Genomic DNA, 15,159 nt, shown 5'->3' with positions numbered 1-15,159 from the left:
CGCGGCGACAGGAAGGATGAGAAGCAACACGAAAAAATGAGATTTGTATGGAAAGTTGCTTCGAAAATCGCAAGTCGCGTTTACACGCTCGCTTTAACTTGTCCGAACACTTGCGCGAATGAGCTAATAACGGTAAAAATTAAGTTGAAATCAGCAACATTTGAGCTGCGCCGGCGCTGGCGGCCACTGTAGCAAGTATCCAAGCGTTCACGCAATGTTGGCGAAGCGAAATCAAGCGCGAAGCTTTATTCCTATTTGAATTATGAATGACTGAGAAATGGTACGTGTGACCGGCTGAAGGGATGCGCGGCATCATTCAGCAAACCAAGCGGCAAAACTAAATTTGCTGACGCGGCAATTGCAAGTGCAACCGCAGCAGCAGAAGAGCCCAACTGACCCAGAACCCAAATATTAGCCAACCAAATAGTGGAGCGCTTGCAAGCGCCACACATATACACAGCCATAGCGACACTACTCGTGTGACAGAGCATGACTCATGACTCGTGACTTGTGACACCTGACCCCTACCGCGCGCGCTCGACTTGCACAGATTTCTATCAAAGCGCGCGCGCCATCCATTTTACCCCAACTTAGTCGACAAGTTGTCACATTCTTGCAACGCGGTCGCACGTTGCGCCACAGTGGCAATAAGCAACAATTTTCACACGCACACACACACACACACAAAAGCGCGCTTCTGACTGCTCATATTGCCGGCATTTTATTTCATTCAACGCAGTAAATTTCAGTTTATTTTATTTTCGTACATCTATTTGGCCATGGCAGTAATGGTGGCAGCAGTGGCCATGGTCATACTGCCGCATGCCGCATGTTGCATGGTGCAATATGAACCGCACACAAGCGAGTGTGGCACTTGCAGCGCGCTGCTCTTATCTTGTTTATGTGGTCACATGCATGTACATATATACTTGTATATATATTATATGCAGCACCGTTACATTTATATGTGTGTGTGGTCGTTCCTGCCACATCGGCATTCATATGTTGCTCACGCAGCACTTTACAACAATTTCATGCATTTATTCATGATCTCCTTTTATGCGCTTGCAAATGTTTATGCTGCCACTCACACACACGCGCGTTCTCACTTCATATACATACATATGTACATATGGAAGAAGTAAAAACTAGCCAAAATATATAAATATATTCACAGCAATGTCGACATGCATATGTATACATTCGCTAGCTTATATAATTGTGTTTGTATTTTATATGCCACATATAGTATATGTATGTATGTTCTTGTGTGTGTGTTGAAAGTGATAGCAGAATTCATTTCACTTCTTGCCACATGTAGCAAAACCGCATTATAACGTGGCGCATCGCAATGTCCAGCTGGGAAGCGGGTTTGCGAAAAGAACAGAAGAAGAAAACATGGTTAAAAAATAAGGAAAGGCTAAGTTCGGGTGCAAACGAACATTTTACACTCTTGCAATTTGCTTGGAATCAAAGCCAGTGAAATACTTTAAGGTGTAAAATGTCAACCAGAGGATCGGAATCTAAACAATTTTATATAAACATATACTATATATTGGTAGTCGATAAAGTCTTTTCGCATTTTGTCAATCGATGTCGTTGCAGTCGTGTATCCACAGTGCTACTAATCACATTATGTCATACCATATACCATTGGAAAGGTGAGTTTTTAAGCTTCATTTAGTCATAAAAAAATTTAATTTGGAGAAATTCGCTATATTTTGAAATCTGTGTATAAAAAAGGGAAGAATGCCACGTAAGCCACCATTGAAATTTGTAAAGTTTACGGAGGCAATGCTTATTTATTAGTATAAATCACCAATCATATGGAAAAAACTCAGCCGGATGTTCGAAAATCCTGATTTTAGTCATTTGGTGACCAGTTCAAATTTTCCCCCAATTTAAGCTATTTTAGACACAAAGTTACACCGTTATGTGTAAAAGACGCTCTTTTATTTTCATTGAGATATCTCAAATATTGGCTGTTATATCCGGCATAAAGTCAACTGTAAGTTCGAATACCTTTATATTAGATATACTTATGTGTGGGGGTTAGGGAAGTATTGACCCGATTACACCCATTTCCGATACAAAGAAATACTATTGTCAGGAAAGGATTATGTCTGATTTTCTATTGCATATCTCACATAATGACCGATATTTTCGATCAAAAGTCAACTATAGGTACAGGGATCCACATATTCGGTACCTAGTGGCCTGAATAGGTTTGATTGGATTTGGACAATTTTTAGTCATAAGGTGGCATATTTTAAACGAATTGTTAGTGCAAAGTTGTATTCCCTTATTTCAATTCCTTAATGAATTGTGTATTGGATAGTGGAAAAATCAATTGTAATTTGAAATTGTGCTATTTATATGGGAAGTAGGCTTGGTTACAGTCCGATTTCGGACATAAGGCATAGGAAAATGAAGGGAGCTTTTCTTACAAAACTTAGTCGAAATCGGTCGGTCAAGTCCCGAGATATGTGATTTCATCCCAAGTGGGCGATGCCATGCCCATAGTCCAATATTCACAACGACTCCCATACAGCCTCCTCATAACTTTTTAGAATTTAGAAGTAAATTGGGCGTAATTAGTTATTCATTTATTGCACCTTTAGGGGTTAGGTGGATTTCAGGGGTACAAAAAAAGGTGTTTTTACGATTTTTTTTAATACAAGCAATCATATATTTGAGAAATATAATATGTTATATCAAAGGTATATATTGGAACAATATCTCCTGAAATTTCGATACAAAAATGTTGAAAATTCCGCCATTGAGACCGCATTTCCCTGGGTGTCTCTCAAAAACGTGCTCTCGCCGTGGACGGCATAACTTATTATTGGTTCCTATAAAATTAAAAAACTAAGCATATTCTGTTAGTACATATCGAAATCTCGTTTTTGAACGTAGGAAATAAAACAATATTAAAATTGTCCTTCTTTTCTCGGACTTTGAACAAAAAATCTCATTTTTGGTAAAATTTTCGGCATTTTTTGGTCAGAAAAATAAGTTGTAATGAAACAAGAAAAAATCCTTCGTTCAATAACTAGATAATATTATTTCAAAAACGTGTACACAATACGAACTAAATCGGTCGATAACTTTTCGAGAAATCGTGTCCACCGACTTCAAAAACACAGTTTCGAGAAAAATCCGTCTAAAGACAAGACACTTAGCCCAGCTAACCTTAAGTGCACAAGTTCTCAAGGCTGTACCTCCGAAATTATTACTCAGATCAACTTTAAAATTTAGGGCTATATTCTAGAGTTATTGTAGAATTTAATAAAGCAAACAAAAAAAAATCGATTTTTGGAAATTTTCAAACCCACCTAACCACTTCAGTAGTTTTGAACAGGAATGAGCGGGAATATCTTCCGACTGCATCACACAGTCTGTAGGAGTTCTTAAAATACTGGCATTCAGCAAAATGGATTGTTGTAGCTTAAGCGGTTTAGGAGATACGTACCTTAAACATATTAGAGGGTAGGGCCACTCCCACTTTTTCCAAAATTTTTTGCCCACAGGTGCTTCTTACTACTGCGATCTCGATCTCACTTATATTGAAGTTGCTCCGTTGCCTTGAGCAAAGACTCCTGTCTACTTTTGTAAAGATAAAAAGTTTTCACTACGCGAACTTGATTACGCTCATTTAGTCTGTATGGCAACTATGTGCTATAATGGTGCGATATCAACAGTTCCGACAAATAATACATTTTTGTAAAGATAACGACATGTGTAAAATTGCATATCAATATCTCAAAAACAAGAACTTGTTAATGTGGTTTCCGTTGTTTTCATCTTGGTGTTGCAACTTCCAGACAAACCCGAACATATACGCTGTTCATGTTATAATAAGATAAATGCCTAGAAAACACAGCTCTTTTGTTGGAAAGGTGTCAAATGATGCGATGGACGAGTACTTAGAGAACGTAAATCTAGGCTACCACTACAGAAAGCTCACATGTACACTTGAAACTCTCTTTTTGAGTTTATCCTCCAATCCTGAATTGAGGAAATACAGACCACATTGTCTTCAAAGAACTGTGGCACAGACATCTAATGGGTGTATACTTGTAATATCCCTATCTCTATGAATGCTCCAATCCGAAGTTCCAAATACTCGTTTGTAATGACAATATGACGACTATATAAGATTGTTAAATTGTTGCAAATAAACTGTCATATAGTCATTCTATTGTTGTTCCAAATACTCGTTTGTAATGACAATATGACGACTATATAAGATTGTTAAATTGTTGCAAATAAACTGTCATATAGTCATTCTATTGTTGTTCCAAATACTCGTTTGTAGCTGATAATAATGGATATAGTGGAAACGTTTCAATGCCCTCGTCAAGCCTTCTGAGAAGGCAATGGAAAAAATATTTTTCTGAACATAAACGGGTTGGGGACGGAGGTTTTCTCGCCAGTTACATAAGTCGCCAGGCATCCACTTTACCTACCTACTCTAGCACAGACCCATTTACTGAAACGTCTAACCAAAACACCGTGGCAAACATCAAAAAGCAATGCTGGGTGTGGTGATCGAGCCCTAAATATCCAAGTGCCGGTAATCTGTTTATTTCATGTTTGATTCGCCTTTCGTAGTCTGAATATTTCTGAGAGCAAGTGAAGAGGTTATATTTTTCCACAATATCCTTATGCGTTTTAATAATGGTACAGATTTCATTTAAACAAAGTCGATCTCTCTGAAATTTCAACCTACTGATCCTTTAAAAATATTTGTAGGAACCAACACTTGTCAGACAACAACAAGTATTACTTGACTAATATCAGGAGAGTACGGTCAGTTATTGTTGTTGAGAATATGGACAGTTTCTGATGCTAATTGTCAACAGTTTCAAATTTGGATGATGTGGTGGGAAACTGATTAAAAATATTCAGCCACCGTTTGGGTGTTTTAGAATTGTCCTTATATACTGTAAGCTAGCCTTGACGGTTCTGACATTGGCAACAAAGTCACTAAGCAGCTAATTGATTGAAATTTAGAGCTTGAATCCTGGAAGCTTTTCATCGAGCAAAAGCTCAAAGAAAGCTTTAATTTTTTAAATTTGGTGCTTTTGAAATTTGGATTTGTCGAAATGCAGTGCCACGGACAGTTTTACTCCGACTTCTTGCTAAAATTTCTAAACTTTATTTTATGCCAACCAACTCTGCAACTGTAGTAACACATACACATGCCAAATTGCACACACACTCAACTTTGTACACAACAAAGGAAGCCGGTTAGTCGCACACGTTCGCGCTGAAGCTGCGAATTTCGGCAATTCAGCTAAAAATCGTGTAAAAAGCAGACGAAATTAAATATTTCCATGTATGTACGTGTGTCTGTATGTATGAGTGAGTTTTATATTGTAAGCGCCAAATAGCTGAATGCAGCCAAAAACTTCAAACTGCCACGACACAAATGCGCAGGGTCGCACACTAACCGGGGCAGGAGGAACAGCAGCAGATCATGTGACCACAAGCACAGTCCGCAGTCCGCAGTCCGCAGCCAACAGCTGGAAGCAAAGTCGCGTATACAAAGTGGTAAAGTTGACTTAGACATAAATGAGAATTTACTGCAGTTTCCGGCATATTTAATTTCATTCGCCGAGCGACCTTAGTTAGCACACTTTATTGTTGTAGTTCCACATACATGCTGATACATATCTAAAGGTATATTAGCTGCTGGCAGATATGCTAGCTTAGCGAATCTTTTTAAGCCAAACAGAAGTAGGTGAACGCTGGTCGAAACTACTCCTTTTCTTTATATTAACAAAATACACTTTATAAAGGTGGAAGGTTTCAGGCGATTTTTTAACCAGTTTTGGACGAAAATTGGTAAAAAAAGAATTTTTAAGTTGAGTGTAGTTTTTTCAGGCTTTCAGCTTTCTCAACAACTCTTAGTGGTGCTCACAAACAACTTAACGCACATTGTTGGTGTCTCAGAAGGCATGAGTATTGCTATCAAGTTCATAGTCCCGGCATGGATATAAACTCGACTGTTATTCAAACGAAAACCTTTTCTCTTCCAGTAATTTCTATCTTTAGCCGTCCCTTTTCAATTTCATTGTCTTTTCTCTCTCTATCTCTCTCTCCTAACTTGAAAAACTGGTAAAATTTTAATACTGAAAACCTGCAAATACCGACTAGGAAAATGTATTCTGTACTCTCCGCAATTTTCCCTCGGCTGAAATTTTAATCACCGTATAAGGTCACAAACTGTAATTAAATCTTGCTACGCCTCAGCTTTAGCCTAGAAAGGTTAATAAATTAGTCAGATCCCTCAATGAAGCATAAAACTCGGGAGACATTCATTTTTGTACCACGAAGGTGTAACACACAGAAGGGATAGTCGGAGACCCTATAGTATACATATATGTATATATTATATAGATGATCAGTATGACAAGCTAAGTCAATTTGGTCATGCGCATTTAGCTGTACGCGAACTAGTTCGTCAATCTAATATCTGACCACAATATGATATAGTTACTATGTAAATTGACCTATTAGACTCAAGTCCGTGCATGGAAAACCTTTCTATTTGACAGAATATCTTTACAAAATTTGGCGTAGATTACTACTCAAGAGCTCGATTCACTAGCATGCCATATAGCTGTGTTCTCTTCCCAGCGACACGGCACCCCTAATCCTACCAGCTGTTATTTTCCCTTTTCCGAAAACACGTCTAAAACACTTGAAACGTGTCTTCCGTCTATCACAACATGATCGATTTGGTTGGTGGCTTTTCAATCCGGAGACAGCCAGACAGTTTGGTGAATTTTCTTATGCTGCAATCTAGCACTACAGCTAACCATATTTCGGGCGAAGTCGATCGGCATCAACCCATTTGGGTATGTTTATCGATGAAGCTGAATATACCAACCGTTGTGTCAGAGATACTTTCTTTGCCCACCCTCGACTTAAAGTCGCCAAGCACGATTTTGACATCATGAAGGCGGCTTGCTCTCCAAGCGTGAGCACAAGTTAGCGATATGTTGAAGAACTTCGCTTTGATGCGAATTGTGGCTAGGGTCCATCCACCAGGGTGAATGCCAGTACTGTTCGACGGAGTCTCTCTCCCACCACTCCTTTTGTATGGCCACTGTAGTAAATTCCACAAGAACCTAATAGTCTCAGTTCTTGTCCCATCCGTTGTTTTTCTTGGACGGCGGTAATGTCAGCCTTTGTCGTCTTCAAAATGGGGTCTCTTATACGAAGCTATTTTTTCTCTTCAAAAGTACCGGTTTCGATCATTTTTGAGTCTTTCTTTCGGAAACATTATATTGATAATTTTTCTACAATATTTGCTCTTTCTCAATATTGCCCCAAACGAAACTTCTTGTCTTTTCACTTGGTCTTTGCATATTCAGTGGTCCGAAGAAGAATTTACGCTCGTTGCTTCCAAAGCTGCCACAGCCTGTGTTGCATGCTGCAGCTTACTCCATTRCCATTCCATTCCATTCTACTACACTCTTTTCTCCAGCACACTTTTTCGTACTTTTCCTTCCACTTGCTTCCACCAAATTCATTTAAAGCCGTTTATGCGTGTGCAACGGTTCGCTTTAGTGGCATTGCCGCAGGGCTAAGTGCAGCATTTTTCTTGCTAACCAGCGAGTTTACTATCCACTGCTTAATATTACAAAAACAAAAGCAACCACAAACGCTGCCTCCTGCATTTCAGCTGCCCTGGCGATGTGCCACCACCAAATATGCGCTCGGGTGTGTGTGTGTCACAAAGTAAGTGTATGAGTGTGTTTAAATATAACGGTTTGCGCTTCAATTCTCGCCAGCAGTTTTGAGAGTTGAGTGAGTTGCAAATTCAGTGCAGTGAAGTGTATGAGCAGTGTTGCAGGCAATGTTGCACGTTGGGGGCAGCGAGCGGCAAGGAAGCAGTTAAAGAAAATATATTTGAAGAATACACACGACTCCTTGGCAGTCGTTTGCTTATGCATATTCTTGGCAGCAGTGACAGCTAGTATTCTCCACAAATTCTGTTCGTTGTTGGTGTTGTTAGTTGCAACGCGACTGTGCGCGCGCAAAGCGAAGTGGACAAATTGAATTTGCAAATTAAAGAGGTGGAAACATGTTTGAATAATTCGCGAATGCCTGCACTTGGCTGCCAGCAGCAACAGCAACAACAACTGCGGCAACATAACTGCTGTGGCAGCAGCAACGGTAATAGAAAAAAACGGCAGCAGCAACAATAAAAATTTATTGCCATTTCTGCTCCTTGCACATATTCGTCTCAACTTTTCGTACGTCAGCGCTGCCGCTGCCATCGCCCTTTCGCCTTGCCCGCCACATGCCAGAACGCGGCGCGCGCCCGAAAAAACGCTGAGCAACAGCTGAAAAATATGCGCAATCAGGCCATTTGTTAAGGCGAGTAATTTGCTGTCGTGTAATGGAATTACACGCACACTTGCGCAGCTGGCCAATGCCAACACACACATACACACACAGGAAGAGAAGTGCACTCGCGCAAACATACACACAGAAACTTTTATGAATTTGCATAAGTTGCAGCAAGAGTCGCCGCTGAAGTGCTGGCTTGGCGGTGCGCGGCGTGGTCGGTGCACTGTGGCAACGCCAGCAAATGAGTGCCACTGCTTACGAGCTCACTTCACGCTGTGAAATGCTAAAAATGCCAGCATTAGATTTGCTTGATTGCTCGCATCTCATCTCATCTACTTTCACTTCTTCAGCGCGGAGTTTAGTAAATTAAGTTTTCGAAATAAAGTAACCGTATTTAGTCAGCTGCGTAACGAGCTTAGTGCCAGCGCTTTTCTACCTTTTTTTTTTTTTGCTTTTGATTCTTCCTTTTTAACTTATTGTTGTTATTGTTGCATTTAGTTGTGCCGCTTGTTGTGGCAAATAAAGCCTGTCTCTCGTTAGCTGGCAAGTTGGGCTGGAGCAGTCTATGTATGGGCACTTGACATGCATGAGAGCTCGCCACGTAATGGGTTAATTAAGGTGTGCAGGCATTTAATTAAGAGCTGCAATTTAATTTAATATCTGAAAATTAGCTACAGCTCGGAATGGTTTGGTTCCTAAACGGAATCTCAAAAGTACTTAACATTTGAATATACCTTAACTTACTAATAGCTGATTAATCAATAGCATGTATATATATATATAAYAATTTAAAAGTTATCAAATTTAATTTTAAAGATGGTAAATTAAGCTTGCTACAAGGTTTCCAACTTATAGTAGTGCCAATCGTTCTTCCTTTTCACTATTTGGCGCCAAACGGAGATTCCAAGTGTAGCCAGGTCTTCTCCAACTGACCTTTCCAACGGAGTGGTGGTCTTTCTCTTCCTCTGATTTCCCGGTACTGCGTCGAATACTCTCAGAACTGGAATGTTTTCATCCATCCGAAAGACATGACCTAGCCAAAGCAGCTGCTGTCTTTTAATTCACTGAACTACTAGTATGTCAATGTTCTTATTTAACTTATACAGCGGACCGTTTCATCGAATGCGATATTCGCCACGGCCAATGCCAAAAAGGACCATAAATCTTCCGTAGAACCTTTCTCTCGAAAACTCGAAACGTCGACTCATCAGATGTTGTCAACGTCCTTGCCCCTACACCATATAGCATTACGGGAATGATAAGAGAAAAGATTACTTTATTTCTCAATTGCCTACTCAGTCCAAAGTAGCACCTGTTGGCAAAAGTTAATGCTGGTTCCATGATAGACGAAATTATCTACAACTTCGAAGTTATGACTGTCAACACTGATGTGGGAGCCAAGTCACGAGTGTGACTACTGTTTGTTTGATAACCACTAACATACCCATTTCCTTCTATTCTTTGTTGAACCTGGAGAAAGCAGAACTAACGGCTCCATTGTTATGAACAATGATATCGATGTCATCGGCGTAAGCCAACAGTTGTACTCTCGTGTAGAATATTATACCTTCTTTATCTCAGCAGTAGATTGAAGGCTTTTAACACACTGAAGGAAACGTCGGAGACCCTATATCGTCTGTCTGTTCTTCTGTCGCTTGTGTCTTGCGCAAGTCATTTTCCCCCCAAAAGGTGTTTTTGGAAACGCAGATATCAGACAGCTATAACATATAGCCGCCATACAAACTGAATGATAGGAGTCAAGTGCTTGTATGGAAAGCTTTTCCATTTGACGAGATATCTTTAAGAAATGTGGCAGAGACTATTGTCTAAGAGAATGGCAATCTCTGAAAAAATGTTCAGTTCGGTTCATCCTAGCAAATGGCTGTCATACACACTGAACCATCGGAATATTTACACGCTAAGCCGTGAGAGATCTTGACAATCTTCAGTGTAACATAATCCATGATCTATCAGTGTGTATTAAGTATTCTTTATATTTATTCAGTACCGAAACAAAGTTTTTAAGGTTCATTCAAGAAAAGGAGCTTAGTGGAAAATATTGTAGACTCAAAACAGCGCGAAACAATTGTTTCAACATTTACATTGATTGGAGACAACTAAAAATTGAATAACACATGATGAAATCGGGCACTTTTCAATTGACCTGTTTTATGTCTTTTGAAGATTGAACAGAGCAGTAGGCATGAGATGATCTTGAACTGGAACAACCCCTATGCCTTTGTCCAACATAATCAAAAACTCGTATAAAATATCAAACGGCTGCGCAGCTCATTGACCGGATGAAGCGTCAAAATTAGATATCAAGTCTCTCTTAAGAAAAAAGCAAAAATCGTGTGCGTCTTGTATGAAGAATACTTCAGCTTAAATTAAACTAAGCCTCCATCTGACATTACGAAGAACCAATAACTCTATGCAGGGTGTGCCAACCGATCAAAATATTTGGCAAAACTCGTAAAGCTCCACACAAACCTCAGGCGACATATAGTTGGTTTAAGGCCGGTTCAATTCACTGAAAGCAGGAAAATTAATATGTGGCGAATAACGGATAGTTCATCGAAGTATTTAACATGCGGAGGAATTACTTTCCCAAACTGATCATTGGGAATAACAACGAAAGATTCAGAGATTAGTTTGTGGAACTTTAAAGGGGTATTCTATTATAGAGACTCGAATTTCGAGCTTTTTTCAACAATTAATAAAAAAGAAGCACTAGATATTTTTACTATCCGCTTTTTATCATTTGTTAACTAAACTTAGAAGAGTACACAAAATAAATGTCCAAAAAAAAAATTGTTTTTTTCATCGAGTTATGCGCTCTTGAAGAAAAGGGGGGAAAAAAGAATCCGTGTCCGCCATGATTTCTACCCTTGTCGGCATCTGAAAAATAAAACAATGACAGATTCTTAATGAGTACGAATGTCGCTATGTCATGAAGCAGCAAATTTTTTTTTATAAAATGGCGGCTACTTAAAAAAGTGGTTGATTTTTTCACTATTTTTTCAATTCTGTCGATTTTTTTTTAATATTACAAATTTCAAATTTTTATTTTTTGTTGCTTCTGGTGATAGAGATATAGTTAAAGAATATTCATGACAATTTAAATAAATCGACTGATTAGAACTAGAGATATTGTGGCAAACGCATCAAAAAAAGGAGTTTTTAGAAAACGCGTTTAAATTTTTACGTTAAGTTTCGGGCAGCGTAATAGATAGATAGATAGTTCACTCAACCGCTGTTGTTGCCTCGTCACTAAAATATAAAAACTATAAAATTATTTTAGGGAGATATTTTTAAATATTAAAACTATCGAACTATGAAAAAATAAAATTCGATTTTTTAAATTTCTAGACTAGAATACCCCCTTAAATGGCAATGAAATGGCTGATGTACACCAAGACTGTAGGCACTGAACACTGTTTAAATACGGAGCTAACAAAGAGCGTCACATGATCGGTGATTTCATAAACTGCACCCTCTTTTCGTTTTTTCGAAAGTGTTGTCTGGAGGATTGGAGTCTTTATATCGCTGAAGATCAGTTAATTTACAAACAGAATGCTTAAAATTGACATTCATCGGCTGTGATGCTAAGGATCCAATCCTAAAAGTACCAGCAGAAGCAGAAAAAGCAAATGTGTGGGAAGAATCAAGGAAAGAAAGTCATAGACTCTCTATATTTTATTATTATTGCTTAATAAGGGAAAAAATTGCTTAAAGGCTACCGCTTCGAAAATTTGTATTGCACATGAAATTTAAATAATAAATTAGAGATTTTTCGGCTAAATAACGAATTTCCAAATATCAATAATGAAAAATAAAGAAAATATCTATACACCAGGTCCATACGAGTAGCAGTTAGTGGTAGTATTTAGGTAGAACTTCACTCTATACCAAGGGCTTATCCTTGATTAAAAAAAAAACTGTCATGGAGGACAAGTATTAAGTAGAGAGTGAAGAAAAGGCATTGGTTACCTTATATTACTGTTTGGCAAGAGTGGCTCTTGTAGACATCTCTGCTGCGCTGTGGACCACACCAAAGCACTTGATGCCATTTTCCATTTCCGGTAGGGCAATTGCTGCGAAATGCGCTCGACGAGACGAGAGTAGATCACAGAAGAACTACCTTTCCAATAGGAATTCATGCGTTAAGGCTAAAAATCTTGACAGCCACAAGTTGTATAGACTACATAGCTGACACTGATATTAACAGTCTCAACAAATTTGTGATAAGCATTAAAATCTTTGTAGATTTGTAAGGATCTTATCATCTATTATATAGAATTTAGGTAACATAATGGACCGACGTACTAAGCAGTGCATGTAAGATTTCTGTAAGAATCGACCTTTTAAATTAACCTGACCAAACCTAGGTATAATTCTGAAAGCGAAACTGTTTATGCTTGATTAATAGTTTTAATCGCCTGCCGACTCGTATTTGAGGCACCAATCTTTATACTATCCATAAATAGTGGCGAATTTGGATGAAAAGAGTCAAATTCATTTCTCTTCAATATTTACATCATGCAACTAAGACTTTCCGCTATGAAAAAAAGAAGTTTTTCTTTCCTTCCTTGTTGAAAGCTTACGCCACAAATAAATCAAAGCTTGAGCTGTAAATATTTTTTTTATTGCTTTGAGTCCATCAATTAATTTAAATTATTTTACCAGCATAAACACAGATAAGTAAATGCTTTTCTTGTTCTACATATGTCCAGCAATCAGACATGCAAAACTTTTACCAGCAATCCATTTATCACAAATGAAAAGCAATATTGGTAGGAAATGCACAACAACAACAAACACACACGAATACACTTACGAGCATACAAGCAGCAGTTGATGAACACACAACCTTCATAACACACACACACACACAAAGGAAAGTAGAGATGAAGTCATACTATATATAATATATCACGCACACACACACACACACATTTACTTATATTATACTAGAACAAATTGTTGTAAAGAAAAGTTTATTTGTTTCGCCAGCAAAATAAAGGCAAACAAATCAGAAGTGCGAGTCTAGTGAATGGAATGCTCTGCTATTGCCGGCAATCAATTTTCAGTGCGGAGCACTGCAGGAAAGCAGCCGAGCGGCAAAAGTCACAAAAGCCTATATCTCATAGAGCGCCTTGCGTCTCATCTACCGGCTGCCAACTCACTTGAGAAGCAGAAAAACTTTTCCAACTTGTTACTTAGCAGGAAAGCAGCCAGGCAGACTCAGTCGATTCACACAGCCGGCGTGTCACTGGGAACTCAAGTTGTTATTGTACAGGATTTGTGTTTAACTTCATTTGTATTTGAGGTATATAGGTATGTGTGCGCTTATCTAAGCCAGAGTGTATTCGGGAGTATATCATTATTTGTATTATGTTGGATTAAGTAAATTAACTCTTTTTGTGGATTGGTGTTGGAACGTAAGCAGGATTTTTGCTAGAAATTTACTGAGGTGAGAAAATAGTTTGTATATATTTATTTATTAGCAAAACAGAAGTCTTTAAGGGGCTATACCAGTGTGACTCTTTCAAAGAAAAATTTTTTATTTGATTTTTCGATAGTTTATTTTCCCAAAAATATCCTGTGAAATCGACAAGATCGTGTCTTAAATAGCTTTTGAATGGCAACGTTCTAAAAAGCGACCGCTTGCAAGTATACGGATAATTTTAAAAGAGTGCATCTTTAAACGCGTTTCTCTCGAAACGACATTTTTCAAAATTTTTTAATACATTTACTATACAATGACCTACGATCTTTCCGATTGGTTGAAAATTGGCAATTTGGTATTAAAAAAAACGAAAATTTTTACTTAAAAAAACAATTTTTTTTTTCAAAATAACACCATTGTGTTAAATTTTAATATTTTTCAAAGCTCGTAGGTCATTGTACAGGAAATATCTTTAAGTTTAATAAACTTTTCGAATTCTTTTTGGTTTCAGCTACTCATTCGGCCGGAATCACCTGCGAAGACAGCCCACAACTACCTTATTTTTCAACATTTATATTAAAGAATCTTAAATTAATGCTGAAAATATACCTTACATCGTTCAAAGAAGTGTCAAATATTCAATTGCGTACCTTCTCTTAAAAAAATTCACGAAAATCGCCTAATTCTGCATGCGTTACACTGTTATAGCAACTTAAAGAAAACTGAATATTTCTATACCCTGAACAGGGTATATTAAGTTTGCCACGAAGTTTGTAGCACCCAGAAGGGAGCGTCGCCGACCCTATAAAATATATATATAAATTATCAGTATGTTGAGCTGAGTCGATTTAGCCATGTCCGTCTGTCTGTATATGTATATACGAATTAGTCCCTCAGTTTTAAAGATAACGTTTTGAATTTTTGCAAACGTCATTTTCTCTTCAAGAAGCTACTCATTTGTCGGAACTGCCGATATCGGACCACTATAACATATAGCTGCTATACAAACCGAACGATCGAAATAAAGGGCTTGTATGGAAAGCTTTCGCATTTGACGTGATATCTTCACGAATTTTCGCATGGATTACTGCTTAAGGTAATAACATAATCTCCGCAAAAATTGTTCAGCTCGGATTACTATAGCATACAGCTTCCATACAAACTGAACACATAGTTACTAAATGAAATGCACCTGTGAAGGGTATATTAACTTCGTGCAGCCGAATATGACGTTTTTCTTGTTATTTTTTACAAACAATTATATTTTTTTAAGTGTTACTTTTCTGTTTTGAAAATATTTTCTATTTAAAAACAAAACACCAAAATAAATTTTTATTAGAGTT

This window comes from Bactrocera latifrons, unplaced genomic scaffold, assembly GCF_001853355.1.
Source record: "Bactrocera latifrons isolate USDA-ARS-PBARC rearing strain unplaced genomic scaffold, ASM185335v1 scaffold_7, whole genome shotgun sequence".
NCBI lineage: Eukaryota > Metazoa > Arthropoda > Insecta > Diptera > Tephritidae > Bactrocera > Bactrocera latifrons.
This window is presented reverse-complemented; position numbering follows the sequence as displayed.